General features: G+C 38.9%; 2 protein-coding genes across 6 annotated transcripts in view; one reads left to right on the top strand and one right to left on the bottom strand.

Annotated features, from left to right (window-relative positions):
* The window catches only part of LIMA1 (LIM domain and actin binding 1), a 93,707-nt gene extending 90,513 nt beyond the window's left edge, over positions 1-3,194 (bottom strand). For 3 of the 5 annotated variants that reach the window (XM_035002687.1, XM_035002688.1, XM_035002689.1), the window contains exon 1: positions 3,084-3,194. The gene's annotated coding sequence lies outside the window, so the exon portion shown is untranslated. The remainder of the gene's footprint in view (positions 1-3,083) is intronic. The other 2 variants (XM_035002690.1, XM_035002691.1) reach the window with 1 other exon arrangement.
* A 182-nt stretch (positions 3,195-3,376) lies between these two features.
* LARP4 (La ribonucleoprotein 4) overlaps positions 3,377-25,054 on the top strand; it is a 204,937-nt gene continuing 183,259 nt past the window's right edge. The window contains exon 1 of the mRNA XM_035002685.1: positions 3,377-3,577. The gene's annotated coding sequence lies outside the window, so the exon portion shown is untranslated. The remainder of the gene's footprint in view (positions 3,578-25,054) is intronic.

Here is a 25,054-nt window from a genome sequence, read left to right as displayed (position 1 = left end):
ATGCAAATACTGACTGCCTTTCCAAAAATTCCCAGTGAAGACCACTTTCCTAAGGTGTAAACAGAAAGAAAAGAGGTAAGTAATGTCAAAGAAATGTGTTCATCAAGTACCATGGCTCAAATTATCAAATGAAACAACCACCATCTGTTTTATTAACTCAGAATCTCCATTTAAAAAATGAAAACGGGTGCCTGGGTGGCTTAGTTGGTTGAGCGTCCGACTCTTGGTCTCAGCCCAGGTCTTGATCTCAGGGTCATGAATTCGAGACTGGCAATGGGCTCCATGCTGTGCACGGAGCCTATGTATAAACAAACAAACAAATAAGAAAAATGAAAAACAATCACATAGAAGGGACTGTGTCATGTTCATCCTCTGTATACTAGATCACTGGCACACAGTAGGCAATTAATAAAAACCTACAGTTACATGAAGAGTGCTTAAGACTACTACAGACTTCAGGGGCGCCTGTGTGGCTCAGTCATTAAGCATCTGCCTTCGGCTCAGGTCATGATCCCAGATTCCTGCGAGGAGTCCCGCATCAGGCTCCCTGCTCTGCGGGAAGCCTGCTTCTCCCTCTCCCACTTCCCCTGCTTGTGCTCCCTCTCTCGCTGTGTCTCTCTCTGTCAAATAAATAAATAAAATCTTTAAAAAAAATTTTAAAAAGACTACCATAGACTTCAGATCATCAAAACTGCAAAGAATCTTCAAATACTTCTGACCCCTTCCTCCACTCATTTATCCATCCTGTCCCCCCTTCAAAAAAGAGAGACATTTTGAAGGCACCTTAGCAAGAAAAAGTGTCCTCTGTCATCAAGACGTGCTGTTAAAGAACTGTTTTCACTTTTAAAGCTTTCTCTTCTTAGAATTATTAGAAAGTTGAAAGTTGGCCCACCTTTAACCAGAGTCCGGAACAAAACTTGAATGTACCAAGTTAAACAAAGTTGCACAAACAAGCAATTTTACAAAATGGCATTGTTTTCCTAATGTTGCCAATACACTATTCTATTCCCAGAAACTCTACAGTTCAGGGACTACATGATAACAACTTTGAGGCCCAATACAGAACAGTGAAAAACAGCTCCACCAACTATTTACTGAACTGACACAGAATTAGGGACAGGTCTTTATCCCATCTTCAAAAAGACCATACCATTGGCAAAACATCCCGTAAGGAATATGAGCGATACAAATATATGAAGAAAATAATTCACTATTACTCAAAATTTTTTGTTATTGTTATTTTGTTTTGTTTTTAAGGAAAAGTAGAAGAAAAGTCCCCCCCTTTTTTTAAGTAGGTTCCATGCCCAATGTGGGGCCCAAACCGGACCCTGAAATCAAGACAGCAGAGTCTGTCTCAACCGACTGAACCACCCAGGCACCCCAAAGAGGGACATTTTTTAATTTAATTTTATTTTTTTAAAAGATTTTATTTATTTATTTGAGACAGAGAGAATGAGAGAGAGAGAGAGAGCACATGAGAGGGGGGAGGGTCAGAGGGAGAAGCAGGCTCCCTGCCGAGCAGGGAGCCCGATGTGGGACTCGATCCCGGGACTCCAGGACCATGACCTGAGCTGAAGGCAGTCGCTTAACCAACTGAGCCACCCAGGCGCCCCGGGACATTTTTTTTAAACTGCATTTTCTATGCTTCTACAGTTCTCTGGGCTGATGTCTAGTACACACTGATCTCACCAAACCTGTAAGTTGTAGCTGCTGATTCTGCTTAACCCATTTGATTTTAAATAAGTTTTTTTAGAGTAGGGATATTCGGAACTTTGAATCCACAATAGGACTGACAAAACAAGAGGCACTCAATAAATGTTTTGTCCAGAAAATGAAATAAGTTCCTAAAGTAATTACCTAATACCATGTTATGTACTGTTCTGTCAATGCAAAACAAGGAAATAAATGTGCGCGCAAACCTTTTTTTTTTAACCTTCTTTCCTGCTAAATCTGTAACTTTTTGAAGGTCTACCTAAGACACAATCATCCTTCATCCAGGCTATAACTCCACAGAAACTTAGAAAATGCTTGTTGAGGGTCATCTTTTGTATCTACATCAGACCTCAGAAGAAAGTGTTATTTCATGATTCCTAAAATATTTATCATTGTGAATAGTATTAGTAACCATGCGGATAAAAAGTATTCTGTTTAACCCCTTAAATCAATAGCAAAAGAAAGAATACTTAATGCAAAAGGCCTCTCCCCTAAAGGGGTATTGTCTTAAGACTGATAACTCCCTAAGTACCTTCGACAACTCGACAAGCCAAGTCAGTAGAACCATCTGGATTAGGCAGACTTTGGAAAGCTGGAATTAGGTGAAAGACAATAGTAGTTCAAATATCTCTTACCAGGATCAGCTAAACTCCTTGTTGTAAGCACCAGTAAGGAGGCAAGGAAGGACGCCAGATGGTTGGCTCCTAGCACCTACAACTTCAAGCTTAGTAGGTGTAGCCACGGGTGTACGGTTACCTTATATTAACACCTACGTATGCTGGTGACAGGTGCCAGTGATATATACACTATAGCGGTTCGAGGATGACACACCCAGCTGCAAGGACTGCTATATTCTCAAAATGCCTCAAAGGGCTGTAGTGTCTTAGAGTTCAGTTGGCAGAACGGAAGGGGGTAAAAATCGAAGAGGGAGGGAATAGCTTTAAATGAAGATGGGAAAAGAGCAGTGGAATATCAGAATATTTCCCTAGGAGACTATTCTGAATTTTTACGAACTGCCGCCTTCCTCCACCGCACCAAAAATGTATATAGTTAGAAAGGAGTGTTTCCGATGGAAGAGGTGGTCCCTATCAGCTCCCGCCCTCAGGCAGCAAAGGTTCGGCCCTACATAATTAGTCCCAAGCCCAGCACAGTACCCAGAAGTGAGGAAAGAGCAGAGGATCAGCAGTTTCTCTACTCTCTCTCTCGGGGGCGGTGGAGGCGGTGGGGGCGGTGGGGGGGTGGGGGAGGGGGGGTTCACGCTCCTTGTGCTCCCTCTGCCCCAGAAGTCGCTGGAGAAAGAGACTGTGGAGGGAAGCCGGGGTCTCGCGCACTCTCCGGCTGTGGAGGATATGGAGAGAGAAGGCGCTTACCTGGCTAAAATCGGTCTTTCCTCCGTGCTGCTACCAAGCCCTGCCGCGGGTCCTAGGCGCTCTACCTCGCGCACCTGTCCCGACCCAGCTGCAACACCTACAGCTCCTGCGGCCCCGCCCCGGTCCGGCTCAGAGCCCCGCCCCGCCCCGCCCCCCGCTGCGGGGGCGCGCACGCCGGTCTCCCGTTTGGCCTCGGGGAGGGCGTGCGCGCCGCCGGGGGCGTGTCCTGCGTTCTCGGCTGTTCGTGTTGCTCCGCCGCGCGCAGCGTTTGGCGTCGTGAGAGGCGTGGCTGCTTTTCCAAGGGCTGCCTCTCACGTCCCGCGCTTCTTTGTGCGGGAGCCACGCTCCTTTAATGAAACGCTGAGCTTCGTTCTTCTTTACTTTGGCCTTAACTCTGACCCAGAGTTTCAGCAGTTTGACTTAGGAACGACTGGGCGGTTTGACCTCGGTTCAACTGTGGGTCAGTCCCCAACCAGGTTCCTGGTGCTTTCGGGGTAAGTTTGTGCAGAGAGGGTGTTTCAGAGGAGGCCGTGTGGTGTAGTGGAAAGAGCTACGAATGAATCCTGACTGTACTGCTTGACGTTCATCAGGCCGCTTCACCTCACGAGGGCTGTGTTTTGTAAAAACGAAGTGGTTGGACAGGGCGCATCTAGTTCTACGACAGCTCTAACCGTTATTATTCCTACACTTGGAATTGGAGCTGTGTGAGAGATTAAGTCAAGAGGCCTACCAGTTGGCCGCCCTGTCCCCAAATTCTTGCCCCAGTTCCGTGAGGCAGCATGAGTACCCTCTGGTAGTGTCCTTACTTTTCCGGCACCGCAAATGTAGTAAGGTTTCAGATCAGTTTTCTGAAGGTTTTTGGAATTCATGTAGCTTGGTAAGTACTCCCAAGGGGCTTGTGGTACTAAATGCCTACACTTACACTTCCTGAAGCAGTTAAGGAAAAAAAAATATTTTTAATTATTGATTTGACAGAGAGAGAGAGAGACAGCAAGAGAGGGAACACAAGCAGGGGGAGTGGGAGAGGGAGAAGCAGCCTTCCCGCGGAGCATAGAGCCCGATGCGGGGCTCGATCTCAGGACCCGAGGATGATAACCTGAGCCGAAGGCAGACGCTTAACGACTGAGCCACCCAGGCGCCCCAAGGAAAATACTTAATAGAGAAATTTCCAACAGCAGATGGATAGACCACTCCTTTCCCTTCTTCCTTCAAATACCCAGCCTAACCTGATTTCTGCATAGGTACCAAGCATCAAGACTAGCAAAACTGGCAGGAAGCATAGGAATGTAAAAGAATATCAATATAGGATGGTACTCCAGAAAATGCCTTCCCTTGCAGGCTTAGTTCCCTCAATAGATGTCACACACACTCAATGTGTAAAAAATCAAGCCAATAATGGCCTTTATTCTCCACCAAGAAGGCTAAGAAGCCTAACCTGGGTCAGAGTTTGAGACCTACATTTGAATCTTGACACAGCCATTTACCAACTAGGCAAATTACTCCAAAATTCTCCCTTAGTGTCCTTTTGAAAATAGAGCTAGAAGTACCTCACAGCTGACTTTTACCAGTTTGCAAGGCTGATTGCTAAATTGGGGGGATTTTGTGAGCCAGTTGTTAAACATAACCGCTGTTAAAAATCAAAATTATATAACTTTACAATTAAATATGTTAAAATCAGATAATAAATACTCAAAACTCACCACTTTTTTTTTTTTTTAAGATTTTATTTATTTATTTGACAGAGACATAACGAGAGAGGGAACACAAGCAGGGGGAGAGGGAGAGGGAGAAGCAGGCCTCCCGCAGAGCAGGGAGCCCGATGTGGGGCTCGATCCCAGGCCCTTGGGATCACAACCTGAGCTGAAGGCAGACGCTTAACGACTGAGCCACCCGGGAGCCCCTCATCACTTTTTTTAAACTTAGTTTTACTAAGAACTCTGCCCCTGAGGTGCATTTTATCTGTATGATGGGAATACATGCATCTCTTCCCAACTCAGGTCAGAGAGGTCATTATTTGTAGTTTGAAATTGGCTGCAATAGGATATTTACACGTGGAAGTTGGCAAATGCTACAAATAAGGGTTTGGTTTATTGTTTTGTTGATTTTCCTGACCCAAGTATCTGCAACTTTTTCTGTAAACAAATAGGCTTTCTAGTACATATGGTCTTTGTCACAACTACTCAACTGTTAACATTTAAAATGGGTGTGGCCATGTTCCAGTAAAGCTTTATTTACAAAGCAGTCAGTAGGCTGGTTGAGAAAATGTTGATAATGCAGAATTAAAGTTAACAGTGTATCACATTCCTGGCCTTGACATTGTGAACAGCACAAAAAATTGAGGAAGTATTCTCTCAGTATTCAAAAACTGTTATCCAATTCAGCAAAGAAGTTGCTAATGTCATTGATAAATGAGTGAAGTTTGGACATACCTTTTCGCTGTTTTACTTTTTTTTGTCAGAGAGAGAGACACACACACAGCACAAGCAGGGGGAGAGGCAGGCAGAAGGAGAAGCAGGCTCCCCGCCGAGCAAGGTGATGCGGGACTCAATGCGGGACTCCATCCCAGGTCCCCAGGATCACGACACAAGCCCAAGGCAGCCGCTTAACTGACTGAGCCACCCAGGCATCCCCGCTATTTTACTTCTGTCTTACTGGTTAACTTAAGTGAAAATATCAGCCAACATCCATGTCTGAACTACACTTCTTTGACAGTGATGTGAGCATCCTTTTTGCTGAATCAAATTGTAATCAAGCATTTGTTCATAGTCTGGTTCATAGTCTGATTTTGTGAGGTATTGTTCGAAAAAGTGAATCAATTTTCAAGAAATAGCAGGTCACACAAAGTACAGATACAGGCCAAAAGCAAAGTAAGTATTTTAGTTTAAAATCCTGCCAAAGACTCCATCAAAAAAACCGTGAGAACTAATAAATGAATTCAATAAAGTTGTAGAATACAAAATCAATACACAAAAATCTGTTCTCAACACTAATAACAAACTATCAGAGAAATAAAAGAATCCCATTTACAATTTCATCAAAAGGAACAAAATACCTATGAATAAATTTAACCAAGGAGGTAAAAGATCTGTATGTTGAAAACTGTAAGACAGTAATGAAAGAAATTGAAGAGGACACAAATGCAAAGATATTCTGTGCTTATGGATTGGAAGAATCAATATTACTAAAATGTTCTTACTACTCAAAGCAATCTACGGTTTCAGTGCAATCCCTGTCAAAATTTCAGTGGCATTTCTCAAAGAAATAGAACAAATAATCCTAAAATTTGTATGGAACTAAAAAACCTCAAATAGCCGAAGCAATCTTAAGAAGAACAAAGCTGGAAGTATGCACCCTGATTTTAAACTATATAACATTTGGGGTGCCTGGGTGGCTCAGTTGTTAAGCGTCTGCCTTCGGCTCAGGTCATGATCCCAGGGTCCTGGGATCGAGCCCCGCATCGGGCTCCCTGCTCGGCGGGAAGCCTGCTTCTTTCTCCCTCTCCCACTCCCGCTGCCTGTGTTCCCTCTCTCGCTGTGTCTCTCTCTGTCAAATAAATAAATAAAATCTTTAAAAAAAATAAAAAATAAATAAATAAACTATATAACATTTACTATATTATATTTAAAATAGTATGGTATTGGTATAAAAACAGACACATAAATCAATGGAACAGAATAGAGAGCCCAGGAATAAACCCAGGTATATATAGCCAATAAATGTACAACAAAGGAGTCAAAGGGCACCTGGGTGGCTCAGCGGTTGGGCATCTGCTTTCGGCTCAGGTCGTGATCCCAGCATCCTGGGATCGCGCCCCAAATCGGGCTCCCCGCTCAGTGGGGAGTCTGCTTCTCCCTCTGCCCCTGGCCCTGCTTGTGTGCTCTCACTCCCTCTCTCTCAAAAAATAAATAAAATATTTTTTTAAAAAAAGTAAAAAATACATAATGAGCAAAGGATAGTCTCTTCAAAGAATGGTCTTGGGAAAATTGGACAGCCACATGTGAATGAATGAATAAAACTCTACCACTATTTTACACCATACACAAAAATTAACTCAAAATGGATTAAAGACTTGAACGTAAGACTTGAAACCATAAAACTCATAGAAAAAAACATAGGCAGTAAGTTCTCTGACATAGATCTTGGCAATATATTTTTTAAAGATATTATTTAATTATTTGAGAGAGAGTGCACGTGAAAGAGCATGAGATGGGGAGGGGGAAGATACTCAGATCTTCCTATTTTTTATAATTTTTTTCAAGATTTTATTTATTTGAGAGAGAGAGTGTGGGGGAGGGAGAAGCAGGCTCCCCACCGAGCAGGGAGCCCAAAATGGGGCTCAATCCCAGGACCCTGGAATCATGACCTGAGCTGAAGGCAGATGCTTAACTGACTGAGCCACCCAGATGCCCCTTGGCAATATTTTTTTGAATATGATACCAAAAGCAAAAGCAACAAAAGCAAAAATAAGTAAGTGGAACTACATCATACTAAAATCTTCTGCAAACCATAGGAAACCATCAACAAAATGGAAAGTCAACCTACTGAATGGGAGAAAATATTTGCCAATTAAGTATCTGATAAGAGCTAATATCCAAAATGTATAAAGAACTCATAGAACAAAATAGCAAACAAGCAAACAATCCAATTTAAAAATAGGCAGAAGGGGGCACCTGAGTGGCTCAGTCGGTTAAATGTCCAACTCTTGATTTGGGTTCAGGTCATGATCTTGGGGTCCTGGGAACCAGCGGCACATCAGACCTGCTCAGTGAGGAGTCTGCTTGAGATTCTGTCTCTTCCTCTCCCTCTGCCCCCCCCACTCTCTCTCTCAAATAAATAAAATCTTTTAGAAAAACTATAAAAAATGGGCAGAAGATCTGAATAAACATTTTTCCAAAAGGACATGCTTGAAAAGGTAATGTCATTAATTATAGGATATGCAAATCAAAACCACAATGAGATGTCATTTCACACCTGTTAGAATGGCTATTATAAAAAATACAGGAGGAATGCCTAGGTGGCTCAGTCGGTTAAGTGGCTGCCTTTGGCCTGGGTCATGATCCCAGGGTCCTGGGATCGAGTCCCACATTGGACTCCTTGCTCAGCAGGGAGCTTGCTTCTCCCTCTCTCTCCCTCTGCTTGTGCTCTCTCTGTCAAATAAATAAAATCTTTAAAAAAATAAAAATAAAAAATACAGGAAATAACAAGAGTTTACAAGGATGTGGAGAAAAGGGAACCATTGTGCACTGATGATGGGAATGTAAATTGGTGCAGCTACTATGGCAAACAGTATGATGTTCAAAATATATAAAAATAGAACTCCATATGATCCAGTAATTCCACTTCTGCATATGTACCCAAAGAAGGCAAGAACACTAACTCAGAAAGATCCCTATGTTCATTGCAGCATTATTTGCAATAGCTAAGATGTGGAAACAACCTAAGTGTCCACCAATGGATTAATGGATAAAGAAATCATGAATATATGAAATACGATTTATTTTATATAATCGAATATTATTATTTAGCCATTAAAAAGAATACAGTCTTGCCATTTGAGATAACATAGGTGGATCTTGAGCTCATTATGCTAAGTGAAATAAGTCAGAGAATGACAAATACAGTATGATTTCTTATACAGAATCTTAAAAACAACAACATAAAACACGCTCATAGATACAGAAAAGAAATTGGTGGTTTCTAGAGGTGAGAAGTAAGAGAAATGGGTGAAGGGAGTCAAAGGTTAAAAAAATGTAGTTGAGGGGTGCCTGGCTGGCTCAGTTGGTAGAGTATGCAACTGGATCTTAAGGTCTTGAGTTCAAGCCCCACATTGGGCATAGATATTCTTTTTTGTTTTTTTAAAGATTTTGTTTATTTAAAAAAAAAAAAGATTTTGTTTATTTGACAGAGAGAGAGATAGCAAGAGCAGGAACACAAGCAGGGTGAGTGGGAGAGGGAGAAGCAGGCTTCCTGCGGAGCAAGGAGCCTGATGTGGGGCTTAATCCCAGGACGCTGGGATCATGACCTGAGCCGAAGGCAGATGCTTAATGACTGAGCCACCCAGGAGTCCCTGGGCATAGATATTCTTGGGAAAAAAAATGTAGTTGACATAAAAGAGACATAGAAATTTTGAACTGTATTCAAAATATTGACTGTATATATATATATATATATACACATATATATTTATGTGTATGCTACTGTATATAACATTTCCACATCTTAGCTATTGTAATATAAGGTATATTATATGTAATATATTAAAACACTGCTGCATACCTATTATTCCTATTATATACCTATTATTTCTATATACCTCTTATTTCAAAATAATGAAAGTAAAATAGCACATTCTAAATCTTAAAGATGAAACTAAATATTAGCATATTCTTAGAAATTTGCATTAAAATATTTAAAACCAAAAGCCAAGCAAATCATCTATGACTTATTTTTACCCAGCTCTCCATTAATAAGCAGGGTAAAAAAAATGCTGGTTTAGTTAATTACAATGTAGTAAATTTTTTTCTACTTAAAAAGTGAAATTTATGCTTTTTCCAAAGGCATATTAAAATTATTATTTTTTAAAGATTTTATTCACTTATTTGACACAGAGAGAGAGAGTACAAGAAGGGGGAGTACCAGAGGGAGAGGGAGAAGCAGGCTCTCCACTGAGCAGGGAGCTCGACACAGGGCTCAATCCCAGGACCCTGGGATCCTGACCTGAGCTAAAGGCAGACGCTTAACTGACTGAGCCACCCAGATGCCCCAGGCACATTAAAATTATTAACAAAAATTTGGTATTAACTCCCAAGTTGTATTCTGAATTTTACTAACACAACAAAATTATTTTTCAGATTCTGATCCCTAAAATGCCAAGGTAACAGAGTGACTTATTTTTTTAAATCTGAAGAATATATACATTTTTTAATCTGAAGAAGATTAAAATAGACACAGAAAATGATAGAAGTGAAAACTGTGGGATACCTAAGCTAATGGAAAATTTCAGAATTGTTGAGTGACCAATTATTGAAGAAACCGTCAGGTTCATCAAAGGAAGAAATAGATAACCTTGTGCTTCCAGATTGTTGGAATGAAAAACAAGTGTTTGTTTTTGGAACAGTACAAATGGTTTGAAATAAAAGAAGGTGAACTAGGATGTATGGATGGTTTGATAGTTCAGCATTTAATAGTGACAGCAAAAAAGTATGTCCATGATCCAGCGAATAGAGGGCATATTTAGTAATCCCAATGGTACTAATAAAACTAGACAGACTTTCCTGCAAAAAAAAAAAGAGAGAATAGCATTTTTCTAACAACTGTACTAAAATGCAAGATTTGTTAGAATCAACTGGCTCAATTCCTAATTTAGTGTAAAACTAAATAATAAAGATATTGATACTATCATAGAAGTTTTTTTTTTTTTAAAGATTTTATTTATTTATTTGACAGAGAGAGAGCACAAGTAGGCAGAATGGCAGGCAGAGGGAGAGGGAGAAGCAGGCTCTCTGCTGAGCAGGGAAACCGACGTGGGGCTTGATCCCAGGACCCTGAGATCATGACCTGAGCCGAAGGCAGCCACTTAACCGACTGAGCCACCCAGGGGCCCCTATCATAGAAGTTTTTAATAGTCTTTACAGTTTAGTAAAACATAATAGGCCTTTATCTGATAGTGAGTAAGGCAATAAAATTAAGAGGAAAAAATGGAGTAGATATAAGCAATTGTTTACATACCCAAATACAGTGCAACAAGAACAACAGGACATATTGCAAAAGAAATTATATGAAGATATTTAGCAATATTGTAGAAGAGAATTTCAAATAAGTGCTATAATTGATGAGGCATCTACACTTCTTTTTTTTTTTTTTAAAGATTTTATTTATTTATTTGAGACAGAATGAGAGACAGAGAGCATGAGAGGGAGGAGGGTCAGAGGGAGAAGCAGACTCCCTGCCGAGCAGGGAGCCCGATGCAGGACTCGATCCCGGGACTCCAGGACCATGACCTGAGCCGAAGGCAGTTGCTTAACCAACTGAGCCACCCAGGCGCCCAGGCATCTACACTTCTGAAGAAATGCACCTAGTGAATTATCTGCAGTACACATTGAATCAGGTTTTGTACTGCTAATATTTGTTGCTTTAAAAGACTTGGTGTCAGTCACAAAGGAGTGTATTTCTGATACATCATTGTCTACTTTAAATGGTTGTGACTTTGATAATGAATGTTTGAAAGAGAACTTAATTGTATTTTGTTCTAATGGTATTTGTACAATAGTGGGAAGGAAGTCGAGTCAAGCTATAAATTTGTTAGAAAATTTTCCTGAAGTCATCAGTTACAATTCAATATCTGAAATAAAATAAGTCAGCCATTTAAAAATATCCTGGATAAAATTTAGTCTTTTTATCACCAATCCAATACAATTAAAATTGAGTTAGAAACTATAAAGAACTTGAAATTATAAAACTGGTCAAATACTGAGGTAAGGTGGGTAGCATGTGGTTTACAAACTGCCACCGCTGTATATCAGGCATATCCTTCACTATATTGCATTTTTCTCATTCTTTTTATTCTGGTTTAGCAAAGAGATTAGCTAACATTAATTTCTTGCAAGACCTTGCTTTAATGATTGACGTTCTTGAAGAATTTTCATTATTTTCGATTGCATTGCAGTCAAGATCAACTAACATTCAGAAAGTAAAAAATTAAGTGTACTATAAAAGATTTGGAAAATTTTAAATTGGTATTAGAAAGCATGAATCTCGGGCGCCTGGGTGGCTCAGTTGGTTAAGAGACTGCCTTCGGCTCAGGTCATGATCCTGGAGTCCCGGGATCGAGTCCCACATTGGGCTCCCTGCTCGGCAGGGAGTCTGCTTCTCCCTCTGACCCTCCTCCCTCTCATGCTCTCTCTCATTCTCTCTCTCTCAAATAAAAAATAAAAAATAAAAAAAAAAGAAAGCATGAATCTCATGTTAAAGATTTAAGTCAAATATATTTAAAGACATTCCACTTAATAAATTTGAAGCTCTGTCTAGGAATATATTACTAAAGAGTAATAAATTTATGTCTTTTATTATGTGTTTATTAAAAACAAAGCATCTTTTATTTGTTTGTTTGTTTGTTTAAGTAGTCTCCACACCCAACATGGAGCTGGAACTCACAACCCTGAGATCAAGAGTCCCATGCTCTACTGACTGAGCCAGCCAGGTGCCTCAGAAACAAAGCATCTTAATTATTTTGATTTATTAAGGCTATCTCCTTGGATTTATGGAGAATTAACTTCACTATGAATAGCTGGTAGGGGAAAATTGTATCATCAAAATAAAATTTTAAAACATGAAATAATTTGAATGCTTCTCCAGAATTTGTAGATAATAATGTAGAATCACACAATGTTACAATCCCTGTACTATATAAAAAGTTAAAAAAAAAATAGCACTATTGTAGTCAGGAGTGCTAAAGCTGAAAGAAGTTTTATTTTAATGGCATTTGCACCGGGTAAGAAATGGTAGTTTAATAGTAGATCACATATCAAACTTAATTACATAAAATTTATTGGAAAAAGAGCAGATTGGGATCATCAAATGATGGTTTGCTTTGCTTTTGCAAATGATTACTTTGCTTTTCTCCTGTGTTGGGTCCTATATTTCTTTACTCCTGATTTCTCAACATTGGCACTAATTCACTCTTTTTTCTTCAGCTTTTTTGGTGTTTTATTTTGAAAATGTAACATTCCTGGGTACTTGGGTGGCTCAGTCAGTTAAGTATCCGACTCTTGTTTTCAGCTCAGGTCATGATCTCTTGGGTGGTGGGATTGACTCCACACTCAGAGGGGGGTGGGGAGTGTGGGGGGTGGTGTGTCTGCTTGAAGATTCTCTTCCTCTGCCCCTCCCCCACTCACTCTCTCTCTCCCTCTCTAAAATAAATAAATCTTTTTTTTTTTTAAAGATTTTATTTATTAGAGAGAGAATGAGAGACAGAGAGCAGGAGAGGGAGGAGGGTCAGAGGGAGAAGCAGACTCCCTGCTGAGCAGGGAGCCCGATGTGGGACTCGATCCCGGGACTCCAGGATCATGACCTGAGCCGAAGGCAGTCGCTTAACCAACTGAGCCACCCAGGCGCCCAATAAATAAATCTTTTAAAAAAAGAAAAGAAAATGTAACATTCCATTAGCATGTATCTTTGAGAAATAAGTAGGATAGTTGAGAAATAACAGCCTCAGAGAAATGTGCCCATTCTGACTTTTACATTCTTGAGCCTCTGTCACATCTCAGAGGGCAAGGTTTAATCATTTTAGCTTGAACTGCTTTGTCCAGTGGGTAACACCCCACTATGAAAGGAAGTTCTTAACTAAAAAAAATGGTAGCAAGAATGGATATTCTTAGAAAGCTATTGCTTTAAATGCTTCCCCTGGGGCGCCTGGGTGGCTCAGTTGGTTAAGTGTCCTACTCTTGATTTTGGCTCAAATAATGATCTCAACAGCTCTGTGCTCTGTGGGGAGCCTGTTTGAGCTTCTTTCCCTCTGCCCCTCCCCTGGCTTATTCTTGCACGCATGCTCTGTCTCTCTAAAATAAATAAATCTTTAAAATGCTTCCCCTTCTCCAATTGTGTTAAAGCCCTTGTAAGATTTTTTTTTTAAGAGCAGTTTTTAGTTCAGAGCAAAATTAAGAGGATGGTACAGAAATTTCTCATATACTCCTTGCCCCCATATAGGCACAGCCTGCCCTATTAAAATCCCCCACCAGAATGGTACATTAAAAACATTTTTGGGGGGGTGCCTGGGTGGCTCAGTCGTTAAGCATCTGCCTTCGGCTCAGGTCATGATCCCAGGGTCCTGGGATCAAGCCCCACATCAGGCTCCCTGCTCCGCAGGAAGCCTGCTTCTCCCTCTCCCTCTCCCCCTGCTTGTGTTCCCTCTCTCACTGTGTCTCTCTCTGTCAAGTAAATAAATAAAATCTTAAAAAAAAACCCAAAACATTTTTTTAAATTTGAGTATAGTTGACACATAATGCTACATTACTTTCAGGTGAATAGAATGGTATTTTTTTTTTCATTTTTTACCAAGGATGAACTTAAGTTGACATGTCATGATCATCCAAAGTCCATAGTTTACACTTGGGTTCACTTTTGGTGTTGCTTATTTTTAGTTTATACCAATGTACAGTGGCATATATCCATCACTATAGCATCATTCAGAGTATTTTCACTGCCCTAAAAATCCTCTGTGCTCCACATTCCTCCTTCCACTTCAACCCTGGCAACCACTGATCTTTTTTTTTTTTTTAAGATTGATTTATTTATTTGAGAGAGAGAGGTTGGGGGGGTGCACAAAAGGAGAGGGAGAGAGAGAATCTTGAGCAGACTTCCAGCTGAGCGCAGAGCCTGATGTGGGGCTCAATCCCATGCACAGCCCTACGATCATGACCTGAGCCGAAATCAAGAGTCAGTTGCTTAACCAAGTGAGCCACCCAGGTGCCCCCAACCATTGATCTTTTTGCTGTGTCCATAGTTTTGCCTTTTTCTAAGAATACCATGTACTTGGGATCATATAATATGTAGCCTTTTCAGATTGGCTTCTTATACTCAGTAATATGCATTTAAATTTCCTTCATGTCTTTTCATAGGTTCAAAATTTTGTAAGAAACTGCCAAACTACTTTTAAAAATGGCTGTACCATTTTTTATTCCCACCAGCAAAAAATGAGAGTTCCTATTACTCCACATCCTCATCAGCATTTGGTATTGTCATTGTTCCAGATTTTGTCCATTCTAATAAGGATGTAGTGGTATCTCATTGTTTTAATTTGCATTTCCCTTCCGACATATGATGTGGAACATCTTGTCATATGCTTATTCAGCATCTGTATATCTTTGGTGAGAGGCCTGTTCAGGTCTTTGGGCCATTTTCTAATTGTTTTCTTATCGTGGAGTTTTAAGAGTTTTTTTTAATATTTTGGACAATACTCCTTTATTGGCTGTGTCTTTTGCAAATACCTTCTCCCAGTCTGTAATCTTCTCATTTTCTTGACATTGTCTTTCACATAGCAGAAGTTTTTAATTTTATTGAAGTTCAGATTATCCATATGTCTTTCATGGATAGTGCTTTTGGTGTTGTGTCTAAAACATCATTGCCATTCCCAAGGTCATCTAGGTTTTCTCCTATGTTATCTTCTTGGAGTTTTATAGTTTTACATTTTACACTTAAGTTTATGATCCATTTTCAGTTAATTTTTGTGAAGTGTATAATGTCTGTGTCTAGAGTATTTTCATTGTGAATGTTCAGTTGTTCCAACACCATTGGTTGAAAAGACTATCTTTGCCCATTGTAGTGCCTTTTCTCCTTTGTCAAAGTTCAGTTAACTATATTTATGTGGGCCTATTTCTGGGCTCTCCATTCAGTTCCATTGATCAATCTGTCTGTTTTTCATGACTACAACACTGTCTTGATTACTGTAGCTCTATAGTAAGTCTTGAAGTTAGTGTCAGTTCTCCAAATTTGTTCAGCTTTTTCAATATTGTGTTGGCTATTTGTGGTCTTTTGCTTCTCCATATAAACTTTAGAATCATTTTATATATATCCACAAAATAACTTGCTGGGATTTTTATTGGGATTGCATTGAATCTATAGATCAGTTTGGAAAGAACTGACATCTTGACAATAGTGACTCTTCTTATCTGTGAACATGCAATATTTTTCCATTTTAGTTCTTTGATTTTGATTATCAGAGTTTTATAGTTTTCCTCAGATAGATCTTGTAATGCTTTACTCTTTATTGTGGGGGACTATCCATATTCATATGTGTGATTCTAGTTCATGCTTTGAAGTGTTCTATTGACACATCTGCCACTGCTGATGGATATTTAGATTATTTCCATTTTTTCACTATTATAAACAATGTTAAAAAGACATTCTTATATTTGTATGCTGGAGTTTCTATATACATACCTCCAGTTTACCCTTTTATCTACAGTGTGAGATCTCATTTCTCTACATCTTTACCAAAAGTTGGTATTATCAGACTTAAATATTCATAAGTTTGATAGGTATGGAATGAAAATATTGTTTTAATTTGCATTTGTTTAATTGAAAATGAGAATAAATATCTTTTTATGATGTTTATTGGCCATTTGGATTTCTTTGTTTGAATTACTTATTCAAATCCTTTGTTCATTTTCCTCCTTGTTCATTTACTGTGTGGTTATTTTTCTATAGTCTCACCTGGTACTTGTTCATTGGTATACATATTTTATGCTGCATAAATACAGTTTTTCATTATCTTTCCCTTACCTTATTTCATACTTCTAAGTAAAAGTCATTCCAGGTACAGTGCCAAGCACTGGGGTATTCACTGGAGAACAAGATAGTGATTTAGTGGGACAAATAAGTAAGTTGGTAGAATGCTTTAGATAAGTACTATGATAGAGGAAAATACAGGAGACTGTGGTAGATCTTAGAAGGGGTACTTAACTCAGACTTGGAAATCAGAAATCTAGAGGAATTGATGTCTAAACTGAATAGTAAATAGGAATTAGCAAGGAAGAAGAGTGTATTTGTGTGGTTGGTTAGCTGGAAGAGATAGATGGATAGGGTAGGACCAACAGGGGGAGAAAATGCATGGTAGGGCTATGCTTACTTTAAAAAGTGGGGGGTTCAGTATAGTTTAAGCCTAGGGTATAAGAGGTGGTAGTCGCTGATGAAGCTGGAAAGGTAAGCAGGGGCCAAATTTTGCGAGACATTGGAAGGCATGTTAAGGAGTTTGAATTCTACTGTAGGACAACTGGGGAACTGTTAAGCATTGTACCTTAAAGTATGGATTACCTCCATCAGAATCACCTAGAAATCTTGTTAAAAATGACCATTCCCATATTCTACCCCAGACCTATTGAATCAAAATCACTGGGGTAAAGTCCCCAAATCTGTATCTTTTAACGATACTGCCAAGTAATGTCTTATGCATCTTGAAGTTTGCACAGTAAAGTACTTGAGTTAGGGAATAATGTGCTCAGATGTGTATTCTACAGAGATAACTTTGGTTGCAATATGAATAGTTTGGAAGGTGGTAAAACTGGAGGCCTTTAGGTGGCTGTTGGAATAACTGGAATAATTGGGTGAGAGAAGTTGATGACCTGAACTAGAGTAGGACTGGAGTTGGAGAGAAGTAGATGAACTAGAGAGAGGTGAAAGTCTTTGGAAGATTTGTCAAGACTTGATGGTTTGTTTTGATATGGAGGTAACTTCTGCAACTGGGTGATGCTATTTCCTAATCTGGAGAATGTAGGAAAACTAGCGACTTCCTGGGGATATTGGTGGGAGTAGGAAGGAGAGACACCAAGTTCACCTGTGGGCCTATTAGTTTTAAGGTGGACTTAAAAGTAGAGATATCCAGTGGGCAGATGGAGGATAGTTCTACAGTCACTAAAAGAAATATCTGGCGGCTGGGGCAGGGATGTTGGGAGGCCCACCTGGGTGGCTCAGTTGGTTGAGTGTCCAACTCTTGATTTTGGCTCAGGCCATGATCTCAGTGTTGTGAGATTGAGCCCTGCATCAGGCTCCATGCTCAGTGAGGAGTCTGCTTGAGATTCTCTCTCTCTCTCTCTCTCTCACCTTCTGCCCCTTCTCCCACTCATGCGTGCATGTGCGCACATGCTCGCCCTCAAATAAATAAGTACATCTTAAAAAAAAAAAAAGAAATATCTGGGTTTAAGATATAGCTATAGCAGAGGTAAATTTGCTGTGAAGCTGATGAAATTAACCTTCAGGCCTGTCTTGTGAATGTCCTTTTCAAGGCCCTGAGACAAGGGATGTCTGGGTGGCTCAGTCAGTTAAGTGTCTGCCTTCGACTCAGGTAATGATCCCAGGGTCCTGAAATTGAGTCCCGAATCGGGCTCCCTGCTCAGCATGGAGCCTGCTTCTCCCTCTGCCTGCTACTCCCCCTGCTTGTGCTTGCTCCCTCTGACAAATAAATAAATAAAATCTTTAAAAAAAACATTAATTTTGGGGGCTTCTGGGTGATTCAGTGGATTAAGCATCTACTTTCAGCTCAGGTCTTGATCCCAGCATCCTGGGATCGAGCCCTGCATTGAAGCAGGGAGTCTGCTTCTCCCTCTCCCTCTGCTGCTCCCCCTGCTTGTGCTCTCTCACTCTCTATCAAATAAATAAATAAAATCTTTTTTAAAAAAAAGGTCCTGAGACAGACCCTAACAATTCTGTATTTCAAGAGCTATATTAATTTTCTTTTTTCTTGTTTTTTTTTTTTTAAGATTTTATTTATTTGACAGAGAGAGAGACAGCGAGAGAGGGAACACAAGCAGGTGGAGTGGGAGAGGGAGAAGCAGGCTTCCCGCTGAGCAGGGAGCCACATGTGGGGCTCAATATGGGGCTCAATGCTGGACTGGATCATGACCTGAGCGGAAGGCAGATGCTTAACAACTGAGCCACCCAGGTGCCCTGAGCTATATTAATTTTTTTAAGAAGGTCTCACTAATTGTGTAAGCTTCAGTCCTCAGAAAACTTTGGGTTTGCCTCTGAGCTATATGTCAAAATCATCAGCATAAAAATGGTAACAAAGGACACTGGAAAGGAGATCGCCTTAGGAGAATGTATAGAGCAAAAAACAACAGGGGTTTTATTATATTATAAATTATCTTCCAATCATGGCTATTATTTTAAGTTAGGTATAGAGAAAAATCAGGGGAAAACATCTAAAAAGCAAGGTAAGAAAGAGTTTGTGACCACAAAAATACATTATAGTTTAACTTGAAAGCGTTATATATTTATATGAAACTATTAGGTAAATTTGCCTTTTTGGGTAGGCCCATAAGGAATCTTTTTTTATTTTTTTTTTAAGATTTTATTTATTTATTTGAGAGAGAGAGAATGAGAGAGAGCACATGAGAGGGGGGAGGGTCAGAGGGAGAAGCAGACTCCCCGCCAAGCAGGGAGCCTGAGGCGGGACTCGATCCGGGGACTCCAGGATCATGACCTGAGCCGAAGGCAGTCGCTTAACCAACTGAGCCACCCAGGCGCCCAAGGAATCATTTTGATAAATGTGTATGAAAATGAAAAAATTAAACTCTGTGTATTTAAAAAAAATTTTTTTTAAAGTAGGTTCTATGCCCAGTGTGGAGCCCAACACAGGGCTTGAATTCACGACCCCTGAGATCAAGACCTGAGCTGAGACAAAGAGTTGGACACTTGACCGACTGAGCCACCCAGGTGCCCCTGTTTTTTCAAATCATAATAGAGGGATGAAAATTTAATTTGAGAAGCTTTGTGGTTCTTATCTAAATTCTTTTAGAATTGCATATTTACTATATATGACATATATATATATAACATATATATAATACATTTATCAGATACTTTTGCTTCAAAAAATCTAGTTCAGAAAATGGCCTTCCCTTCTTTATCTTAAAAACTGTAAGGAAAGGACATTATTGAATCTTTAATAATGTCACATGATCAGAAATATGTCTATTCTAAATCTCTGATTCTCACAAAGGAAGAGGACCTTTTTTTTTTTTTTTTAAGATTTTTATTTATTTATTTGAGAGAGAGACTGAGAGAGAGAGAGCATGAGAGGGAGAAGCAGACTCCCTGCCGAGCAGGGAGCCCGATGCGGGACTCGATCCTGGGACTCCAGGATCATGACCTGAGCCGAAGGCAGTCGCTTAACCAACTGAGCCACCCAGGCGCCCCAGGAAGAGGACCATTTTTAAAAAATAAGCTTTAGAGGTATGCTTTACATACTATTCATCAGTTTTTTTTTTTTTTTAAAGATTTTATTTATTTGAGAGAATGAGATAGAGCATGAGAGGGGGGAGGGTCAGAGGGAGAAGCAGGCTTCCCGCCGGGCAGGGAGCCCGACGTGGGGCTCGATCCCAGGACCCTGGGATCACGACCTGAGCCGAAGGCAGACGCTTAACGACTGAGCCACCCAGGCGCCCCAAGATTCATCAGTTTTTAAGTATACAGTTTCATACGTTTTTGACAAATGTGTACAGCAGTGTAACCATTAGGACAATTCAGATATACAATATTTCTGCACCCCCAAATTTTCACTTGTGCCCCTTTTTCATCAATCTCCTCCCCTAATCTCTCACTCCTGCCCCAGACAACCACTGATCTGCTTTTTGTCATCACAATTTTGACTTTACTAGAATTTCATAAAAATGTTTGTAGTCTTTTGTGTCTGGCTCTGGCTTCTTTCACTTAGTATAATGCTTTTGAGATTATCCAGATTGTTTTATGTAACAATAGTTCATTCCTTTTCGGTTGTAAGTAGTACATTCCATTATGTGGACATATCATAATTTATCAATTTACCAGTTGATGGACATTTGAGCAGTTTTCATAATAATAGTTTGGGGCTATTATTAACAAAGCTGCTGTGAACATTTACATAACCAGTCTTAATATGGACATCTGTTTTCATTTCTCTGGAGTAAATATTTAGGAGTGGGATTGCACTGTAACATGCATTTAACTTTTTAAAAAACTGCCAGAGTTTTACAAAGTGAGTGTACAAAATATTCCTACCAGTGATATATAAGAGTTCTAGTTGCTCCCCATTCTCCACTGTACTTAGTATTGTTGGTTTTTTAAGCTTTAGCCATTCTCATGGGTGCTGTGATATCTCATTGTGGTTAATTTGCATTTCCCTAATAACTAAGGAAGCTGCACATCTTTTCATGTGCTTATTTGCCTTTCATATCTTTTTTGGTGGAGTATCTGATAAAGTCTTTTGCCTATTTATTAGGTGGATTATTTGTTATTATTGAGTTGTAAAAATTGTTTACATATTCTGGATATAATTTTTTATTAGATGCATGCTTTGAAAGTATTTTCTCCCAGTATATGATCTGTTTCTTTTTCTTTTTTTAAGGTTATATTTATTTTATTTGAGAGAGAGAGGTAGAGAGAGGGAGCAGGAGTAGGGGGGAGGAGGCAGAGGGAGAAGATTCCCCACTGAGGAGGGAGCCCAATGTAGGGCTCGATCCCAGGACCCTAAGATCATATGTGGTGTTTCTTTTTTTTTTTTTTTAAGATTTTATTTATTTATTTGAGAGAGAGAATGAGATAGAGAGAGCATGAGAGGGGGGAGGGTCAGAGGGAGAAGCAGACTCCCTGCCGAGCAGGGAGCCCGATGCGGGACTCGATCCTGGGACTCCAGGATCATGACCTGAGCCGAAGGCAGTTGCTTAACCAACTGAGCCACCCAGGCGCCCATATATGGTGTTTCTTAATTTTTCTTAATAGTATCTTTCAAAAAATAGTTTTAACTTTTGATGAAGTACACTTTATCAATTTTTTCTTTTATAGCTTGTGCTTTTTCTGTTCTAAGAAATCTTTGTCTTACCCAAGGTTGTAAAGATTTTCACTTATGTTTTATAGTTTTAGAAGTTTTATAGTTTTAGCTTTTATCTATAGGTCTCTGATCCATTTCAACTTAATATTTTGGCATATGGTGTGAGGTAAGGGTCAAGGCTTTTTTCCATATGGATACCCAGTTGTTCTAGCACCATTTATTGAAAAGACTATCTGTCCCCCATTAAATTATTTTTGTAATTCATTTGTATATTAAATGAATATATTTGTGTTGGTCTATTTGATTTCTTTTTAAATTTTTTTAAGGAGGCTGTATGCCTAATGTGGGGCTTGAACTCACAACCCTGAGACCAAGTGTTGCATGCTCTACTGACAGCCAGCCAGGCGCCCTGTGTTGATCTACTTTTGGACATTCTGTTCTGTTCCATTAAACTATGTGTCAACAGCAATCTTTCAGTAATGAAAATTTATTTTACTTTTGTAAAAAGTATTCTGAAGTTATTCTTGGGTATTATGGAAAAGGGCTGAATCCTATACCTGTGAACAGTTTGCATTCTTCCCAACTACTACTCAAACCAGAAATGTATATGTGTATTAAAGGTATTTTCCCATAAGTAATTCCTAGGATAGTAAGTTATCATTGTAGGGAATATACATTTTTTTAAAGTAATCTCTACACCCAACATGGGGCTTAAACTCACAACCCCAAGCTCAAGAGTCACATGCTCTGCAGATTAAGCCAGCCAGGTGCCCCTGGAATATACATTTTTTAATGTATAAGAAGTAATTAGGCATCCTTTGTTTGCTTATAGCTTCATTTTCTCAGAATGTAGAAGAGGGAGTAAAATAAACTCTTGTCATGCAGAAATCTTTAAAGCAGCCAAAACTATATTCTATTAATGAAGAATGAAAAAAATATTGAAATTTTCAGAGGATAAAGCAGAATAAATTCTGTTCTTTGGGAATAACAACCATGAATACCACAAATCAAGGAAGGGGATTTCCTGACTTCTGCTTCCAAGCGATTTCCAATAAATGATGGAGGAAGTGATTTTCCTTTTTAAAAAACTTATTGTTGGCAGATTAGTATACTTCCTTTCAATCTTCTAGGATTTTAAATACATGTATACTAAAATTCCTGAACTTCATAAGCCTTTGGGTTTTTGTCAAATTTTTCATTTGCAGAATGTTAAATTGTTTCAGTAAAAAGTCGCTCTGTTGTAGAAATGTTACAGAACCAGGGAGATGATGCATTATTAAGAGGGAGGGAAACACCCATGCATTAACACTTAGCTAGGAGGAATTCCTTGCTCTGCTGCTGGAGCATAGGCTTTGGAGTCAGAATTCATTTGCATTTCATCTCTTTGACTTCTTAATATGAGTCCAGGGGCAAGTTTCTTAGCTTCTCTAAATCTCAGCTTCTACCTTGGCAATAATAATACTTGGGTGACAGTGTTGTCATGAAGATTAAATTAAATGACACCTAGTACTCTGCTTAGCATATAATACACTGAATAAATATAGATTCCTTTTCCATTTCACCCAGTCCTTCCTCATATAGACTTAATTTTCTGGAGGTAACTTGCATACCCCACAGCAGAAGCTGATCTGTTGGCTCTTCCTCTTTCTTTTAGTAACAAAATGATAGAAGTTTGTAGAGTACTGGAAAACAGGAGAACATCTGAGCTCAGGGATCAGACTCTAGGATAAGAAACTAGTTCAGCAGGAAGTATGCGCTGTCAACCCCTTAAGGATCATATGCTCAAGGTGTCCAATCCTATCTCACATGTTTAATACCTCAAATGTCACTTGATGGTAGAAGACTCTCTAGGGAACTCTGTGAGAACAGTACTCAGTTGTAGTGGAAGGCTGACCTGAGAACACCCTTTAGACTTTCTCTACCCTTCTTTGTCCTTGTGTAATTTAATTATGTTCTCTCTTGCTGTAGCTTTTAAATTCAAAGACACTTTTTATTAGTGCCTGTCACCTTAAATTACCAGATTCTGGCCCTCTTTACCTCCTCCCACCTTTATCCTGTGAAAGAGATAGTGGTACTGCTTAATTTAAGAGATATTTGCTTCTGGTTACACCTCTCTGCTCCCCAACATACCTGCCCTTTCACAATTAACTTCATTCCTAAAGGCAGAAAAAACTTTTTAAAATGTTCTAGCTATTTATTGAGAAGATCTGGACATCACTATTAGCAAACAACAGATTCTCAGTTGTGTATACAATTATCTTAATGTACGTTTGGGATATTGCAGAAAAATTACCAATTCCTATTTTAAGACTATCTGCCAAAACACAAAATACTCTCAATCAATCAGACTGATCATACTAACTTTATTATATGTGTATCAGTATTCCTATTCTAATAAAGAACGGACTTTCTATAAATTGTTTATGTACTGTATGAGGCCCTGAGAATACAAAAGTACAGGATTTGGACCTTAATACTTTAGTCATAAGGAAAGCAAGCTAGGATTAGAACTCAAAGTCACTAATTCAGTTTTTTCACATGTACCAAAATTTAATTGTATAGTGCATTGGATCTATCTCAGACACAAAAATATACAGAATTCTTTGTCTGATTCTATATATAAAATATATTCCCATTTATGTATTTATGTTTAACTTAGACTATAACACCTTTCAAATAATATTTTATTGTTTGATTTCCAAAAGTTCATTCCTTATTCTCCTTTGGTTCATGCACAAATTTGAGCCTGCTCAGTTGGATATACAAACGTTTTACACTTTCTGTTATAGTATCACTCATATGCAACACCCTCAAGAGTAAGAAAAACACTCAGTTGTTAACACTTTTTTCTAGAGAGAGTTCTAGTTAGAAGAAATAATTAAATATCTTTATTTTTTAAACCGTTGTTATATGGATATTCTGGTATTTGCTGCTGAAAGCACCATTAAATAAATTCAGTCAGTGATTAAAGCACCTGACTTAGATAGCTTTATTTAGGTGTTTTTCCATATTTTCAAAGACTAACTTCTTACCTATAATTTATTTATTTATGTATTTATTTTCAAAGACTAGCTTAGTTAAATCTTACATGAACTTTTCTAGAACATAGGAAAAGTAGAAATATTTACCAGCTCTTTACATAAAACCATGATAGCCTTGATACCAAAACCAGATAGGGAGAGAAAGAAAATTACAAGCCAATCTCATCATCACAGACACAAAAATTCTAAGTAAATTACTAGTAAACTGAATCCAACAGTGTATTAAATAGATAATACCAGGGTCTAGTTGAGTTTATTCCAGGAATGCAAGGGTGGTTTAACATTGAAAACAAAACAAACTTTCAATGTAAATTATCATATTAGCAGAATAATAGGGAAAAAGCTATGATCATCTCAATAGAGGTAGAACAAGCATTTGAATTCAGTACCCATTCATTTTTTTAAATTTAATTTTTTATTTCTTTGTAATATTTTTCAGTTTATTTCTAACTGAAGTGTAGTTGACATACAATGTTATATTAGTTTCAGGTATACAAACATAGTGATTCAACACTTAAATGCATTACAAATGCTTACCATAGTAAGTGTAATTACCATCTATCACCAAAGTTACAGTATTATTGACTATATTCCCTATGCTATACTTTATATCCTGTGGCTTATTTATTTTA

This window comes from Mirounga leonina, unplaced genomic scaffold (assembly GCF_011800145.1).
Source record: "Mirounga leonina isolate KUSES-001 unplaced genomic scaffold, KU_Mleo_1.0 Mir_126, whole genome shotgun sequence".
Lineage (NCBI taxonomy): Eukaryota > Metazoa > Chordata > Mammalia > Carnivora > Phocidae > Mirounga > Mirounga leonina.
The sequence above is the reverse complement of the archived record's forward strand: the minus strand, read 5'-3'. Positions and strand labels throughout refer to the sequence as shown.